This window comes from Varroa destructor, unplaced genomic scaffold (genome assembly GCF_002443255.2).
Source record: "Varroa destructor unplaced genomic scaffold, Vdes_3.0 BEIS01000006.1, whole genome shotgun sequence".
Taxonomy (NCBI): Eukaryota; Metazoa; Arthropoda; class Arachnida; order Mesostigmata; family Varroidae; genus Varroa; species Varroa destructor.
Window position 1 is genome coordinate 21,852,617 of NW_019211459.1, and position 18,882 is coordinate 21,871,498.

Consider the following 18,882-nt stretch of genomic DNA (forward strand, 5'->3'; position numbering starts at 1 on the left):
AATTATCGGTTCTTGCCTTGGTACATTTGTATGGGTATATCAACTGACGTTTTAGATATACGTTTTCGGTACTTTTCTATAGAATACTCTGTGTAAGTAGCTTTTAATGTTTGTCGCGACCTCATCTCACCAAAGCCATGACGACTGAGAAAGATGAGTATAATGACGAAAATAAAAACAATATGTAAAGATAAAGCTAAAAAGTCTCTACCACTTTATTAGTGACAAAATCTGCATAGATAGAGGGGCCACGAGGCAGCCTCTTGGTAGTAAATCCGGTAAGCTATTAATATCATTTGTATTATATTATCATAATACGACAACGGATCATATTGAACCAGCTAAATGGAGAATGAACCGGTGTTGAGATCACTGCCGACTGATTAAACCGCTGATGACAACTTCAATGGCTGTATAGCGCTTCGAGGTGCTTCTTGGACAGGTGAAAGAGAAGGAAGGAAGGATATCTAGACAATCGCAATAAGCTTAGACGATGAAGTAGTACATCAGATCTTGTAAATGTCCCTTACGTAAGATAGCCGCGGAAATTCTCGTAGGAATATGGCGGTGGAGATTTTCATTTTCAACGCAGAGTCTGAACTATGTTTGAGGAAAACTACATGCAGATTTTTAAAACACAGTGGCAGATGTTTAACAAAGTGCACAGATATTTTCGGAGAACACACACTAATGCGTGACGCTTTATGGCGTTGGCGGTTTACAATATTAAAATATATTATTTATTGTTATACTGGTCGCCATCGCTATCAGCTATACACAAGTAAAGATCGTGTGGGTCATATATACGTATCCGCACTGCTGAGTGCGACGTGACACTTTCGAACAATGGCTCATCATTGACACTCGACAAGAGAATTTTCCGGCTCTTACTCAAGCCCACCCGAACCCAATACTGCGTCTCCCTGACATATACCAGGCTCGGTACAAAATATGGGTCACGTGACGCAAGAAGACGTGCGCGTACTTTCACACATCGCCGAACTGCCGAAGTTTGCATGAGGAACGTTAGATGAAAACCGGATAGGATACGAACTAGTCTTTGTGCTTAAACAAAGATTATGCTTAAACAGAAACACATGATAGTAAGAGACAATAAGGGCATTTTATTTCGCCCGGTTAGATAGACTCTAGGCCCAGTATTCAAAATTTCGTATCGAAGCGCTATAAGGTAACAGCATAATGAATGAAACATCTATGTTCGACCATGCACGGAGGTAAATGTGAAGTCTAAAACAGGTATTATCCTGCTCGCTTTTCGAACACACAACAAGAGATAGGATCTTCTTTGGAAGCGTTCGACGAGAAGCTTCTTCAAATATTTTTAAAAAGTTAGAAGATGTGATTGATGGCATACCATCTGATATGAGAGAAGCGGGGCATAGATAGGCATAGCAACTCGATGAAACACTCGAAAGCTTAGAGACCAAAATCGGGCCGCTCAATATGCTGTTCGGGTCGCAAGCGAACTTGTAACCCATACAGTGTACATGACTGATAACGCTAAACTTTCGAGAGGAAGGCTAAGACGTATCAACTTCACAAGAAGCAATTTTATTTCTGAAGAAATTTATAAACGCGAAAAACCGCTTTCCTGGACAGACTTCCTCTAGAGTTGTCTAGCATTGCCGTAAGTCGGCGTATGTATGTGGACTTGAAAATAAATGTGAGCTTTGGATACTAAATTACTTTTTGAAAAGTCGCTCCTTTCAGTTGCAAAAGGTAAGGAAGGTTAAAAGAAAACGTATCTTCGTATCGAGTACTTGCGTCACCCGATTAAATCCGATAAACACTCAGTTGAAACATTACACAGTTTACACCTTAAACATAGGCTTCAATCAGCTGTGATTGTTTACCTGAACAGTGGCTATAGGGTGCAATATAGGGGTGCAGCATAGTTTCCATTTACACCGCCAGGGGCGCTGTGTGCCATACAGCAGGCGCCGATATACGTAACGTCTATTTAACGATGATTTGTCTTATTATATGGGCTCGTTCCTTTTACGTAAAAAGGCACATCTGCCATACATAGTAGTACAACTTAACGATGTAGTATGTTCCGTACTGCTATCACGTATATTTCGTTGGACGCATATGAATCAGCTACATAGAGAACAAGAGACTTCGGTTTGTTTCTAACAGGTTTAACAATGGTACTGAAACGCTTTCAGCACGTTCATAGCTGGACGATAAATATCTGCTAGTAGTTGTTTTCTGTTAGGTCTAATTAGATCTACTTTTATCGTGATATAACGAAAAGTACATTTTCTAACGACGAAAAACGTCGCGTACGATCATAATATCGAAAGTATTCATTGTAGACCCCGCATCGTCGTGTGATATGAACGGGGGTTGGTTGTTCGCGAGACTTTGTTCGAGTGGCCTTCTGTCCTGCTGTATTCGCTTTCGAGTTAGTGATTTTTGCGTTTTGCTAATGCCAGGAACCTTGTCTCCAAAGCTGTGCAGGTTGTTGCCATGTAAACACTTACCTCTGTTTGAGGTGGAGAGGGGGAGGTCAACACTGGTTGAGAACACGACAACAACCACAGCCGAAACTTCTCGATGCGTGGACTAGCCATCGCGAACTCACCGGCCATTGAGACTACAACAGAACTCGATCACCACTCGACTCGATCGGCGGGGGGTTCACGACATAGTCAAAACCCTTGTGTGGACGACTCACGGTTCCGAGAGCGTTGTCTTGGGTAAGCCAAGCAATACTTGATCTGTGCGAGTGTGACTGACTTGCCCTATAAGGCGCGCTCGCCGGCTATTTAACAACGAGGAAATAGAAAAGAAATAGTTCATATTTAGGGGGCTGTTAACCCCTTCGCACTCGAATTTGAATAGCGATCAGGCTGGGGGGGGGGGGGGGGGGGGGGGCATTGCAGTTAAGAAGCGGCTGTCAGTTTCGGGATACAACATAGTGGGCCGGTACGTATTAGAGGAAAAACCAAAACCTCGCTTGGGGCATATCTGTGAGAAAAGCCCAGAAAGGCACACCATACGATGAATTTTTAAACAAATTATCGTAGATATGCTGAAGCAGAAATCATCTGTACTACGATTGTATGCATTTACAATAGCCACATTGGCAAATCTGTCCCAATGTGCCTTTTCTGCTGAAGCATTCACTATAGTACCCTGATTGGATGCTTTACCTTGAGGTTTTGCTTGCAGCGTAAGTCGACAGTTTTTTCTCTTAGATAATCCAGTGTATTTCAAATTTTATAGGCTCAAACCTGACAATTTATATCCGCCAAAACCGGAAAGGACGTTAACGAGGTCGGGTGAAGCGAATTTAATTGAAACAAGCTATAGTGATATCGAAAATTTATCTAGGTCCTACTTACCGCACTTATTTAAGACAGTAATGCAACACAAGCTCGTGTAGCGGCTGTAACATATGATATATCATTTAACAAACTAATAACGTCTTTTATTTTACCGTATACAATTTAGTGAAATAGTGAGACCTATTTGTAAAACACATTTAATAAAATAAATACACTTTTTAGGGCACTCGAATAATTATACCGATAGGAACCTCTCTACCTATAGCGTTTGCGTCGTATTCTCACGGTGCTTTAGCCGAAGGCCTTTTTTTGTTACATTAGTCGGCACTTAAAGCAGCTTTGATATTTGCTTTAGTAACTATTGGATGCTTGTTTTTCAAGAAAAGAAAAGAAACCCATGAAAGGCTTTTTTCATCGTGTGTTCCTTTTTTAGAAAAAGAGAACGAACCATATGGTGATCAAACAAATTTGCCTTCACTGTGAATATCGATCAGAAACTGTAGTATATACCACAATAGTATGTATGTACCATGGTATGGCTGAGAGTCATTTAGTAACAGTACAGATGATCTGATTTCCAATATGTATGGCGCTGAAATTTCCGGTGTGTTTATCAGCTGGCTTGGAGATAAAAATGACTCTTGACTTCGCGTCCCCCACGAAAGCAGATCTTACCGAGATACGTACCTTATACGAACCGAGATCGCTAATACAATGCAACAGTGCATGGACCAAATCTCTGATGATCTATCACGATTGCTTTCTGTATGCGTATATATATGTATATTGTGATAAGTGAAACTAACTGGGAACGACAGGTGGTCCTTTTCAACGGTGAAGGGTGCTTCGATTCCCTGAGTTGTCTATGGATGGAGGCTCTTATCTTGAAGGGAAGACACTGAATGTGGTATTGGACCATTGCGCCTCCCTGATCTCACTGCACGCATTGTGTAATCATTAGAGAGTTACAGGTATTTATCTGACCAACAGCATTGACCTGTAGCAAATGCAACGAAACAAAAATGTCATATAATAGACTGAAATGTGATGTCGGCCGATCTAGATGAACAGATGGAGGCCTAGGCCTACTCTCGTTAATAAGCTTAAGACAAAGTGATTTTGGCGAGCCTGCAACTTCAACTAGTGTGCCTTCAAGTCGCACTCGGTAAATGTACAGTGCGGCAAGTATGGTATGCACGATGCAAGAACGGCTACCGGGAGCTAAAAAGGGCCTACTTGTGAAATCAATCAATTTAGCATGAGAATTAAAATCTATATTCTTTCACCTCATTGATTGGATAGACAGAAGGTATTATATCCATCTATAAATGGATGTCAAAACTCGAGTTCCGTATTAAAGGAAATTGAACGCTGCTGTCGTTGACGTATTAGCTATTATGGATTACTTTTTTAAGTAAATTTATTTTACCTATTACCCGGTAGAGCTACAATATTTACAACTTGGAAGTTGAATCATTAGCCTTAAAAAAAATATGCCACCATTAGAAGTCCCACTGTACTTACGCAGCCTGCCTGTACGCGTTTACGATTATTCTACTTTGGTTGGACAACGGTCTGTCGCCGGCTAAGAAAAATCCCTTAACATCTACGTACTGTAAATAACTATATCAATTCAAGTTGACCCCTTCAAAATAACCTCTATGCGGAAGAATATATGCGGAAGAATGCCATTGCAGTTCCCAATCCTCAAAACACTTTTAGAATTGAGTCGTCGGGATAGCCTCCAGCTTAGTCAGTGATTTCTTCATTATCTTCTCCACAGTATCGAAACGCTCCCTCCTCAAGCCTATCTTAGTTTTGAAAACGTACGGTGAGTACGGGGTTAGGGCAACATGTATACTGGGTTTTTGAGGAGTGAATTATAGGCCGGTGCACTGCCGGCATAGAAGTCTCAGGATTTGTTATGTCCTAGTTACCTTTTCAGTTTCCTTAGCTTTTCATGCCGAGGAGCTGGGCGGCCTAAACTCAATATGGACGACCCCCTGACGGACGAGCAAAACCGTGAGGCGTACCAGGTTCCCGTGCATGATCACTGTCAAAGGTTTTCCGTCTTCGACGTGCGTATTTGAAGCTTTTCTCAATGCATTTTCCTTTTGCATCATATTGCTCTAAAATCCCTCAGCAACGTACAACGCTATTCCAACTACAAGGGATTATCCACTGGGACCAAATAAATTTTTCATTTTGAAATAAAATTGTATCTTAATGCATATATTATACATATATGAAGTAAGAACTATAAAGTTATTGATGGCTTTTGTCTTACCTTGTATAGAATGGCCGGTATCGGCTTCGTGTTCTTGACCTCTGTTTGGCTGCAGCGGTGAAGCCAGACGTTACCGCGGCGAGTTAACTGGCAGCGGCAACAGCAGAAAAATGCTTTGTACTCGGATCTGGTATAAATTTTTTTCGCTTCCTGTAGTTTTCTGGCCTGGTGGGACACAAATAAGGTTACTGAATTTTATTTATTTCCAGGACACATTCGCAGAGCAACCTACCATAATAATAGTAAATATGGAATACTTGGAAAAATAGATCCAGGCTTTCGAAGGCTCGAGACCTTTAGCTATAACCTATACAGGTTAATAGCTTAGTTTCAAGCAAGTTTTTTCGGCTTCATTTTAATTACTGTAGTATTAGCTACGATAGACTAGATCTCTTTACTAGGGCACGGGGTCAATACCCAGAACATGTGAGTTCGGAGCTTGCAGGCAAACGAAAGTGTTTAAATTTTAGTCCGTCTAATCTGGTGATAATCCCAAGTCAATCCTTGATCCTCTTAAGGCGCAGAACCTGTTGAGAACCTCACTTATCCCACTTGTCCTGAGCCATGTCTGTTCATGTCTCAACGCCGGCCGGCCAACCGGAATTATGTGATGACCTAAAAAAGGCGCAAATCGGAAGAACATTTTTAATCGAAGCTGTTCCACTAGCAAATGTTTTAGAAGCAAGTACCCTTTAATCTATTAACCCATGAGCCAATATTCAGTTTGCCACCTATCTTTTTTATTTGTAACATAGCCGAAGACGTAAATATGGGATGATTTGCAAACGGTGTTCTTAGTCTACCGTTTTCGTTGGATATATGAGAAATATCAACGGAGGTCCTACAGATTTTTTTTCGTTTATTCGTTTATTAGGTGGCTCAGCGTGCTGCGGACCCAGCTACTACTGCAAATTTAATTATCAGCATTTCCATGTCCAAAAAGGCCAAATCGGCCTGTATCAAAAGTTCAGTACTCAGAACAGTAGTAATGTTTGAACTTACATTTTTATCTTTATGATATTGGCACAGCAGCTATAGAATAACTGATAACGACTATGCAGAAATTTCATCTAAAATAGCAGATACACTTGTAGAAATAGTACATTATTGTATATATAAAAAACTTGTACATTAACGGGTTAGTGTAGCCCAAGGCACAAGCAATCACTTTCAGCTGTGGGCTGGCTACAAGGAATCTTTGGTTGTGCGATCGCAAACTAAGCGTATTTGACAACACCTCCATGTAAATGTATTCCTAAGTTTGTCGCCGTTTTTTTCTTTGGCACAACGATCCTCCGTCGTTGAATCCATCACCGGATCGACTCTACGGTCCTCTTTTCTTCAGGCCTTTATTCCTCGTATGGAGGCCGCCACGAAATAATAGTAGGCGTTCTCAGGAATTTCGACCCCATCGGTGGCAGTACACTGACCCCTTCTCTTGGCCCTGGTTCGTTCGTATCGAGCGAGCTTTTTCGGTGGCCTTTCCTCCTCCTGTGCTACCGTCGCCTCCATCGGCAGCAGCGACATCCCGACCAACCAACAAACATCGTCTGCCCTCAAGAAGCCTGGCACACTGGAAGCTTCCATCCCTGCATGTGCCTTCTGCGTCGTGTCAATCCAACTTGTGTCAATATTTGCCGTTAGCTCACGCCGCTAGCGCCTCCTTTAGCAGAGCTCCTGATTCTCACTGAAGTTGGTACCAGCCAAGCTCCCAGTGAAATAGCTCTGCAGCGCCTATTGACAGTAGTTTGACCAAGGTCTTGAACGTGGCGCGCAGTAGGCGTTCCCGTGTCCCCGTTATAGTGCAGCGGGTGAAGTGTTTGCCTGTTTAATGTGGTGGTAGGCGTAGACATGCTATTTCGTTGCCTGCTGGCAACCGTGTGGAGCAATGTCTAACGGCTAAAATACCGGACGTGACACAAACAACGTTGCTTAGTGAACTTTTACTTTTCGTAAAAATAGGTGGTCAGTGGGTAACGACAATAGTGTAGGCGGTAAAAACAAGAGCTAAAGAGCAATTTGTGTCTAACTCATTTCTGCTCGTATTAGTAACCGCAAACAACTACGAGACAACCTAGGCTCAGCTAGGTTCTCCATTTTAGTGAATTCGTTCCATTAAGCTTGCAGACCGTTAGGCACATAGGAACCCACACTGATACGGTAAGCATCATATATATCGTTGACGTAGAAGGAAGGCCTCTATCCTCGATATCCAAACGAAGTACTGCCAAGTTTTCCTGCCCACCAAAATCCTTCTTTCGTTCGAGTGCCACTGCAAAGATAGCTTTTCCCCATTCACTCTCGGGTGCTCGTTCAGACTTCGCTTCTTATCGGCCAGGAACATTCCCGATGCTCTTCATTCGACTAATTCCGATTACCAACGACAACAACAAGCGTCGGCGCTCGACCGCATAAAAGGGAGTGGTGAACGTGGTCTCTTTACCAATACAACATGAGGAATTGCCGGTACCTGGGAGAAGCCGGTGGCTCTCGATGCTCTCATGGTCGGATTTCACAGTATGGCCGCAACACCAGGACTGATGTTGATATTAACGAGGTAACGGAGTCGGCTTTTAATATATGGAGATATAGGGGAAGCTACTTTGAACTAACGGTTAGGTGAGGATTATTCAGGCTGACAGCATCAAAAGCAGCAGATGACTGGGGAGTGATGATGAGGTAGTACTAAACAAGAGATCAATACGCAACATAGGAAAATTCTCCAGTGTCTTGACTTTTTTTTTGAAGTTTTTTGCAATTTTTCGCTTATTTCAGGGGACAAGCTTGCCTATAATTGGAAGCTCTTAAAAGCAAGCCGATTTTAATGTAACGAACGCGTAAAACAACTTAATCGGAACCAACTACCGACGCAGTTCGCCCTTTAGCAGCCTCTCTGGGAATTTGCCTCCATCTTTTTGATTTATTAAGGCAGATGATTTTGCTAGCAAAGAGCACTCGAGGCTTGCTCGTGCGTGGTATTCTGTTATGAATGAGTAATCTAAAATGGTAGCCTGCTCCCCCGTCGGCCATTTCCATGTCGGTAGAGGCTTGCTATAAAATAACTACGGTGAGCTCCCCTAAATGGTGATGCCGCTATCAACGTACCCGTATAGAGAAGAATGATCTCCTACAGAGGATTTTTTTTGCAGCTTGATTATGTTTAAATTTAATTATTTTTTTTATGCAACGATAATATCCAATGGTATGGTATAATTTTTCAACGTAATAATGCCTTGAAATGTTTTATCATCAACTTCCTTTCCTGGTAAATTAAACATTTTCCTTGGTAATTTCTCAGAAAGTTCATACTTACCTACACTATCCCTGTATAAACACTGCATATGGCTGTGACCTCTGTTTACCTGTTTACCTCAAGTGGTAAACAAAAATCAATGGAAATTGCAAGTGCGCAAATCATCCGTCTCTGAACGTCAATTTGGTCGCAGGAAGACCGACTTCTATGGACTAAGCGGTTGGTTGACTTCTGCATCGTCCAATCCACTATTTTTCTGCCGTTGTAGCCGCTTCTCCCGCGACGCGGTTGCTTCGGGGGTGCCTTCACCGCCCATGCTGGTGTCACAGCATCCTATTACCACAATGAAGTGGCTTGATACAACCACGAACTGACTGACGGATCATGTTGTAATCACGGGAAGTTTCGACATCGAGCTTGTTTCAGATCATCCTCGTGCTACCGTTCGTCGGCCTAATCATTGGCTTTTTGAAGCGCCAGCTCCGATACGCCGAACTGCAGCAGCAGCAGCAGCAATAGCATCTGAACCAAGTCCGAGTAGGTTTACTTGACGAGACGGAGCATTTGCCGATGCTCCCTAGCCCGTAGCGGCAGCTCCGCTGAACGTGTCCCGACGACCACCGTCAGGATTACCAAGCAATTCGCGCATCAGAGAGGTCTGTTGTGCATGCGGTGGCTCAACGCTGCGGTTCCAAGAGCTGACGACAAGGATTCACCGCCGTTAATGTCGATGACAACAGGGGCACCAGTGTAACGACAAAAACAGACAGTTCCGACCATTGCCGTTTACTGCCACTGCAATGGCGGCAGCGGTGTCTGAAACATCGCTGCTACAAGATCTGAGCAAACGGAGTGAAAAATGACGACGCTAGCGGTCGGCACGATAGCTGGACGAACAGACAAACCAGAGCTGTTTAGGGGCGGCGGCGGCGGCGGTGGTGGTGGCGGCGGCGTCGTCAGCAGAGACGTTCGTCGCTTCGGCAATCTCTAGAATGTATTGTGGTAACAATAGAAGGCTTCCCCAGCCCGAGACAGTTATAGACGCGTTCAGTGGCCCGTCTCTAGGTGGACGACGCATGGCGGATCGAAAGATGGAGGCGGAATTGCATCAAAAAACAGCTAGCGAGTAGCGCGAATTGAAGCGACGTTGAATATCGCGAACGAGTACCAACGCGTCGGTTGGAGCAATCGGCAACAGGAACAAATTTCGCAGATTTTTCGTTTCCCAGATTCAATGCTGGGTTGCTTTGGTTCTGACTGGCCCCTATCGCTGCCGCCGCTGGCAAATCGAAGGCACGCACGTCTCGTGGGTCGCGCCTCCGTGTTTCGTGCGCTCGTCAGTCGCGAAGCTATCGCTACCGTTTTATTTTACTAATATATTAGTGACACACCACCAGCGGCTAGCATACATCGACATTAGGTGCGTAATTCAGTCAGACGATTGACACCAGCGCGCTTGACTAGCTCGCATTTCGGTTGGCGTCGCAACTGCCGCACGCCTTTGGGGCGCGAAGGGATTCACTGGCCCGGGTAGAAAACTAGATTAGTTAGGAGTTTGTTTTACGATTCAGCGTTCTCACATAGTTACGCCACAAAAAAAGCTATACAATAGACGTACGAGCATGGCCACATGCATGCAGTAAACAGTACGAACAACATGAAAACGTCATAGACGTGGGACAAAAACTTCGGGGATGATGAAATAAGTCGAGTTAGGGTTAGTACTCACAGCAAAACGGTTAGACGGGACGCCAAACCGATTCATCTAAATAGTTCTGGATAACGAGCGACTTCAGCGGTGATAGCGCAGGACAGCGTCTGGGACAGACGTCAAATCTTCGTTTTCGCTACCGGTCGCCGCCTAATTCATTACAGCTTCACAGTTGCCGCGGCTTTTCTACGGTAGCAATGCATCACCTTCTTTGGCAGAATTCGCAAGCGATCAGAGCAGACTTTGTAGTAACGAGAGCAGAGTACTATAGGCGCAGTTGTGGAAAAATTGCTATTGCGATCTACGGAGATTACGAGCATGGGCAGCACAACACGACCCCAGCGACGCGCTGACAACACCAGCCAGTGACCATCGTCAATGATGATGCCAACTGGATTCACAACCAAGGAAATCATCCTCATCTTTGGAAATATGTACGTAAATCTGATCATGGTATCCAGCGTTGTTTAATAAAAATTCCAACTGAAGCTCTATGACGAGGCTATAGACAGAAAAAGAGTAAATATGGAGCGTGCCAATGTGGCTACAACTTAGAGAACGACACTGACTTAATACATCGCCTAGTGGCATTTACATAACTCGGTCACACTTCTAGCCATCATTTAACATTGTACGTCTAACACAAAACTCAAAACCGTCGCGGATCGATCAATTACACAATCAAACAAACTAGGGTTACATTTAAAGAGCGCTGAACGACCAACGTATAGCACGGAACGTTTAGTCAGCCGAGGCAGGTACTGGCTTCCTAACTCGTTTCATAATAACTTCGTTAATTTGGCTCTTGTGCTAGCTACAGCTTTTGTTTTCTGCATGCGGAGACTTCCTGCCAAGTCGTCCAACATTCGAAGGAGTTACTTTTCGTCAACAATGGATATCTTCCGTTCGGCCTGATGCAGAGCGATCTTCTACAAAGCGATCAGCCAAAACAATACATACATTGTTCAATCAACTTTTGTCATCTCCAGCGACTTCGAACGACGTGGGCACAACATGGGCTTGAACCTGGTTGACGGTTAAACGTGTGCATTCAAAACGAATCCGCTTTTTTCCACACACAGATCGGCTGGTGACATTTCTGATATAGGCAATTTGGCCAGAGTTAGATTGGCGTTGTTGTCAATGTAAAATCGACTTCTGTCATTTGGTACACGTTTATTGTATTGAAATGAGTCCTATACGAGTTGTTTCACCGTACAACCCACCGATTGCCACCAAAGAATGGGTTCGAGCTGAAATTATAATTTTTTTGTCTCTACCGTCAGCGGAACTTTGAACAGCGGGAATTTTACCGCTGTTCAAAACTGACCAAAATTTTCCCATAGGCGGCCGTCACGTTTCGATAAACTTGTAAAGCGCTACATTGCTATGAATCGATCGTACATTCACACAAAGAATCAAAGAACGAGACACAAAATCACCTTAAACTACGATTGATAATTTAACTGCAGGTTATCTAGAATATTGTAAAGGCATCTAGCTAAATTGACGTAATTCGACAGGGAGGGGCATATGATAATAGGGCTAATACTGTCTGGGATCACTGTCATTAGGATGTAATACTTAAGTGGCAGTTCGACCCATCTTGCAATTGAAAAGGGTCTCAAAGTATCGTCTATTAAATGTTCGCTTATTAGAATGATATTTGTTATCTACTTTGTATATATAAGATATAGCACAGTATGAATGTCGTTTAGATAACGCTAGCGTATGAAACCAGATAACGAAGCTTACTAGACTAAGGCAACGTCGTCTGAGACTCGATCTATCCGTAAGTTGGAAACTGACACGGTGAACGATGGCTGAGAGGTGCATTACCGATTGTGAACTAAAGAAGTTTGCTGAGGAAAGCAAGAAGATCCTGCTAGATACCGCGAAGAATATGCACCTTAGCGAGGATTCCACGAAAAAGCTGGAACAGTTCTTCCTGAGTACGTACGAAGATATTAAGAGAAGAGGAGGCTGTCCGCAAAAGGGCCAGTGCGAGGATATTCGGAAGAAGTTTCAGGAAGATTCTATCAAATACCTGAAAGGTATTGTGATTGACCAAGATAAAGATCTTATCGAAAACGTGATCAAGGCGGCTTTTCTGGAGATCAACAAGCTACAAGCGTAACAGTCATTAACGAGGCGACACCAAATGAGATAACAGTGAGTGCATAGAAATAAAAACCCTGAGTGCAGACAAAAAATTTTTTGTGTTTTCGTTTGGGTGAAACCTTAATTCTTGTGGGTAAAGTAGGTGTTGTGGTCAGCGATAAGTGTTGGGCCCTTTGACAATGCCATGGCCACCATTCGTGAGACGCCCTGTGCGTGGACCCTATCATGTCCATCGTAAATCATCTTACAGCGTTGCATTTTTCTGTTCATCACGGTGAAGTAAACTTGTTTCTTCGGTTTTCAAACAGATGAAAACGCAGGCGACAGGGTCTTCGCGCTGCATTCCCTCTCCGACAATATACAGGTTAGACACATTCATATCTGTCTAATGACGACGGTGGTTAGTTTCCTGGCCGCAGTACAAATGTTAGAGAGCGGAAACTATCAAACGACTGCATGCCCGCAGTGGCCCCAGCGGGATATAAGTCAGATGTCGACTCGAATTTGACCTCTGTCTGAAGCCGGCAAAGGTCGGCAAAAACAACCAAGTAAAAAGTGAATATTGACACGTCGGCCATTAGCTGTTGAGGGCCGACGGCAGCCGTAAGAAATACACCGATGAAGTTGCCGGTGTACGTACTACTCACCTCGTGTACCCTACGTAGTATAGCCAGAGTACAAACGCGGGAAGTGTTTCACTCTGGACTATACTCCACTATAAAATTTCTGTAAAAAATTGTCGGAGATTTCGGCGCAGCACAATACCGGAGCGCAAAAAATGCAAGAGCTGCTAGATCAAACTGCTAGTTCCTGGCAGGGAAGGCAGAAGAGGAAAAGCGATATAATCTATTAGCCGTTCGTGAAATCTCGTGTAACCTTGTTAGGTAGGCCCTAATAAAACCCCTAAGCCCTAAAAATCCTAAAAAAGATTACCCCAAAACCGCTTGCTTTGTTTCGGACAGATGCTAAAGAAACACGATTAATTTGGAAGTGGACAAAAGATCAACTTCAACGAAAAAAAAGTTTCGCCATTTTACTAACACGCAAGTCCTAAAACGTTCAGTAGTACTAGATTAAGCACTTTCTAGCTAACGCCAGAAATATATTTAATTTTCGACTGTCAAATCAGACCAGCACAGCATTGCACACCGACATGGTTTTCATCAAGCCCAGTAGAGGTAACGATGTGGAATCTGATCTAGACACAGGTATGTATCTTTACACATCCTATCAACAGCACTTCTAAATGTTACTTGACCACAGGACTGCCTGAGGACCTACGTCGTCATCAAAGGGGTTTCACTGATCGATGATTGAAGTGTTCTATGGACGGTCCACTTTGCTGGTTGGTCGTCGCCTTTGAATTGGGATTGCCAGCTCCGTCTCTGTCGAAACGACGATATGAGCCTGATTTAAATGTGCGAAGGACGGAGATGGATTCGGACTACTGATTTCAACATATCCCACGATCTTACGCGGACCGATTGCCTCTGAAGAAAGATCCAACAGGTTTACAATACCGATATTGAAGTGTGGATTAACTCGACTATATCAACAAAACACTGATGTTTGTTGCCGTCCTTGCCCACCCGGGCAAACCGTTATGTGAATGGAAGTGAATAGAAAGTGAGCTAGGTTAATTGTCTTAATTCATGTTAATGTGTTAAAAGGCGAAGAGAAGTTTGGTTTTGCTGCCGCTATTATACGCTGAAGTAGCTGAAGGATAGTTGAAGTAGATTCGTAGCTACTTCAGGTATGTCGACGTATGAGAAAGAGTATGCCTTTTAGTATGAGTATGCTTCAGATCGCTCTGTTCATAGTTAACTTCTTAGTTTAACTGGATTACGAATAGCTGATAGCTAATATCATTGTAGTAGTTTGCATTTACGAGACGATGTTACCTAGATGGACCTAAAAACACCCCGCTTGCCTTATATATATGCATATATTTCTCAGGCTTAATCATTTTCGTTCTGTCCACTAACCAGTCTGAACCACATCGTACGCGTAACGAGTCGCTCGGTTGGAGCTCATTTTGAAAAATTCTCCTCAGTTTGTTCTTTGTCCCCTTTTAGCTGATCGTGTTTACAAACGATAGTATTTTTAACTCATTACAATGTAACTTGTGATCCTCTAATTATCTAAATATATTTAATCTATACGAATGTATGCATTACTGCTAACTAGTTCGTTTGAAGTTTTCGCGATCCAGTAAACGTGTATTTACTTGTATGGTTTAGCCTTCAGTTGCCCAATTATCCGAATGGAGGTCTACGAGGTTATGAGTGTTGGATACAAACAACATTCTCGATTGCATTGCGCATGAATCACGGCTATAAGGGATCGACTTAAAAAGCAACTATGTTACGTAGACATTACTTTTTACTATAACATAAAGCCTCGCTTGTGGCATCATACCCTCGCTTGTTATGAAACATCATTTTTTGCACAGTATACGCTTAGACTGTCCTCAAAACCCATAACTAGAAAGAACATTTCGGTGGTAGGCAGTTGATTATTTTTTGTCTAAACGGCAACAAACAACACAACGGCAAAACCGTAAGTTGACTCCCGTATTACGCACATATATCTGATTCAAACCTTCTATGTAGAATGTACCTACAGCGAATCTTCGTCTCGGAATCCTTCAGAACCTAAATTGAATAGATGTCTGAAGCTACGATAGGTTCGACACACTTCTGTTGCTGATCTTGCTGCTACCATTACGATCTGAATTCCTTGACGCTTACACAGGATTCGAGAAGACTGTATTGCCACGGGCGAAGTATTTTATTGTTGTTATGGTTATATCGATCACTAAACGCGCAGGTCAGATCGCTACGCGAGGGCGTCTGTCTTTTGTCGAAATTCCACATTTTTTCGTTATTCGAATGCTCGTCGCTGGAGACGTCTGAATCGACCTGAAGCTGCGAAACAGCTCTGGCCGTCGGCCAGGCTAACTCAGCTTGTCCTAAATCGTCTAGGTGTATATGGATAACAATGAACAGTGTAGAGTCGTACAAGATACGCAGTTATTATTCTAATGAATAAATACAGTCGCATGCGTATATGCCCTTTTCAAAAGATGTGTCATCTCACTATTGTTTTTGACGGTCCTATTTGACTTATTTGTAAAGGTAGAAATAGCGTCAAGATTCAATAGAATCCCTGTGATAAGTTCAATTTTCGGTGTGCTTTCTCTTAAGTTTATCCTTCGTTCCCGTGAGGTTTGCGTTACATTGTGTGTAGGGTCAACCAATAAATACAATAAATGTTGAAAATAAAGTTCCTTTATCAATAAATTGCGAAAACCAACTTCCAGTTTCTGCATGGTAGTCCTACTAACCAACAGTGGTAAGGTATATTAGCCCTTCAATCTTTCACTGCCCGTTGTATTAGTATTCTCTGTGGCGTACTCTTTCATGGCGTAAATTCATCTTATGTACGAAAATCTACCACAATCATTTCCTCGTCCTCGAAGCAGGCCTCGACAGAAACCGGAGGGCTTATGTATTTTAACATGAAAGGAAGAAAATACACGTCTGTCTTTGTCTGTGGAACAGAGCTACGTTTGGCGGAACACCCTTATAAACCTGACTTCCATCTCATATGATCATATGTAAGTACTTGTGGACGCTCCCCTAGCACCACGATGTGGAAGGTTCGGTTCTCCATGCTCTTCGTAGCCTTGGTTCCCGCTCAGCGTTCTCTGGGCATCCCCTGGCTGTTCCTTAATATTGTGTTGGGGGGCGGGACTATACAGACTCCGCCCTACGTCTCGCAATTACCCCAGAACTGCCACTGCCATCACCACCACCACTTACCACGGGTCGGGTCCTTTCTCTCGGTTGTGTCAAGCAGGGAGCAAGTAAGGGGTTTTACAAAGCAGCTATTCCTGTACCGCCAACCCCCAGGCGTTGCAAACACGCTTTCGCCTTCTGAGGAGCCGTTCAACGTCTCCGACGAAGGCAGGCAGCGCCCTCAAACGATGCAAAACCCTTTATCCTAGCAATCTGACAGGATCGGTTGTTGTCGTTTACGCTGTTTTTTTTTGTCGTGCGAGACGTCTCGTGCCAGTCTGATAATTTGACTTGTTTGGGCTTGATCCGTTAGCTGCTAGTCCTTCCGAGTCCTCGCACTTAAGCGATGTGCTATCACCTGACGGAACATAAAAAGTGGACATTGCAAGGACATCGATACTGCGCAGCTGAATGCGTGAGCGTCCGTTAGCCAGTATTTCTTATCCACTCATCCATCTCCATGCTGAATACACTGATTACTAAACGGTAATATGGCGTTGTTCCTGTTTGTGCAACATAAGTGATGACCACGTGCGAAATTCGGTTGGAATTTAGATTGTAGGTAGTATATTTTTTCAATACTATAAATATAAGTAAAAATTAGCTTTCAGCATTAAAGGTTATGTTTTTTTTTGTGAACCCTTTTGATACCCTCAATAATTAGACAACAGGTTGCTACCGCAAAAACTACAAACGCAGTACAGGTCGACTACCAATTCTATCAAAGGAAGAGAACCAGAGAGAATATTAACACCTTTTTATCTAACCAGACCCGAAATTGCTAGAATTCTAGTTAGTGTTTACTTGTCGTGTACATGTATTGGATAGGGAACAGAAGCTCCCGTCGGTGGGGCACACCGGGCGTTTGAGATTAGCAACTAAGAGGCATTTATTAATTCGTTCTCTGCGAGATTCGAGTGTGGATAGCTGGTTTAGTTAAGCCCTTTAGGTTGCCCTTCACGTCGGTTTGCTTCTAATAGCTACTTTTGTGTGGTAACGAATTTCGCGCAGGTCTCGGAAGCGGCGTCGTGAACAACTAATATCCAAAGCTGCGTTTACTATTTGTTGAGTTACTGCCACGAAAACCCTGTATTAGACCGTAGTATATTTGTCCTTCCTCCTTGTCTTGTCCGCTCCTATCTCTGTTTGCCCCCGTCCTCGACGCAGTGACCTGGACGCTGTAAGGATATGGTCTTGGATGATATCTACCAAACATGTGCTAACCTACATTACTCATGCAGGTTTCACATAAAAATTACGGATTCACACATCGTCTCGCTCGTATGCGGACACCCAATTATAGGCGGAATGTATAATATCAATTGTAAGTGTGCCTATTGAAGCACACTTCTAACATGCACAGTTCACAAGGGCTCTCACCATGATAGCTGTTTAATTTTCACTTGCGTACTTATAGAAATAAAGGTTATATTGATTTTTGCTTGTTTTTAATGGTGTTTTGGGCTAAGTGTAGTGCATATTGCGTCTGTCTAGCTATAATGGATGATAAATAGTAAACGACTCTAAAATTTCTCGTTTTAAGACGATAATTTCTCTTTGAATGGTTCGATGTATCTGATTTACACAACGCGGGCTTAACTAACTTAATTGCTTATGTATGGTGTAACCGAAGGGGCATCCTTTTTATAAAAAAAAAAACATCGTCAATCTGATTTACATCTTAATTTTGTGATCAGTTTTCGAGTTGGGATTAGAGCAACAGATGTTTAATCGTTGTAACAGAAGTATCTACAAATAAAAAAAAATCTATGATCTCTGAACTGTCAATTTTGAGCACACCGTGTGTTTTTATAATTTTAATTAGCAGTTGAATAAAAATTTACTGAATTTTTATTGGTAGTGGTGGAATATATTGGTAAAAAAAATTATAAAATCATACTAGCTAAATCATTACCTTATTTATATATCAATAAATTATGTTACTCTTATTATGTTAAAAAATGGTTTATTTTATATTAAAGTATTGTATAAAAATTTATTCAGCTTTAATTTTCTAAATAAATGAATTATAATATAGGATTTATAAATTTATCTACAATAGCTTGGTAGTCGCATGTATAAACGACGTAATGCCTTTTTTTTTCTTATACATCTCACATCCTAGTAAATTTAGGCTTAACAAGAATACCTGTTTTCGAGACGTTCCTATAAAGAAGTAATAATAGCTTAGTTAAGGTTGAAGATAATGTTGATAGTTGCACAAATATGATACTTATGCAAAATCGTATATAAACTTTTTTTTGGTTCACACAGGGCATAGGAGATCCTACATGTTGAAACCGAACGAAGCCTTTGTGCTTTCGCTTGCTTTTGAAGTTCCGTAATGACTTTTTACCTGCAGCGTAGGGGGTCGTTAAAGAAATTTTACAAGCGGC

At 42.6% G+C, this 18,882-nt stretch overlaps 1 protein-coding gene across 14 annotated transcripts in view; it reads right to left on the bottom strand.

Moving 5' to 3' along the window:
- The window catches only part of LOC111253300 (uncharacterized), a 46,360-nt gene extending 34,331 nt beyond the window's left edge, over positions 1-12,029 (bottom strand). For 4 of the 14 annotated variants that reach the window (XR_002674568.2, XR_002674572.2, XR_002674569.2 and 1 more), the window contains exons 1-6: positions 11,526-11,791; positions 6,019-6,216; positions 5,602-5,766; positions 5,252-5,495; positions 4,121-4,311; positions 2,508-2,788 (exon numbers count right to left, since the gene is read on the bottom strand). The gene's annotated coding sequence lies outside the window, so the exon portion shown is untranslated. Of the gene's footprint in view, positions 1-2,507; positions 2,789-3,371; positions 3,423-4,120; positions 4,312-5,251; positions 5,496-5,601; positions 5,767-6,018; positions 6,217-10,583; positions 10,723-11,525 lie in introns of those variants that run through there. The other 10 variants (XM_086992793.1, XM_086992790.1, XM_086992792.1 and 7 more) reach the window with 10 other exon arrangements.
- Between the last annotated feature and the right edge of the window lie 6,853 nt (positions 12,030-18,882).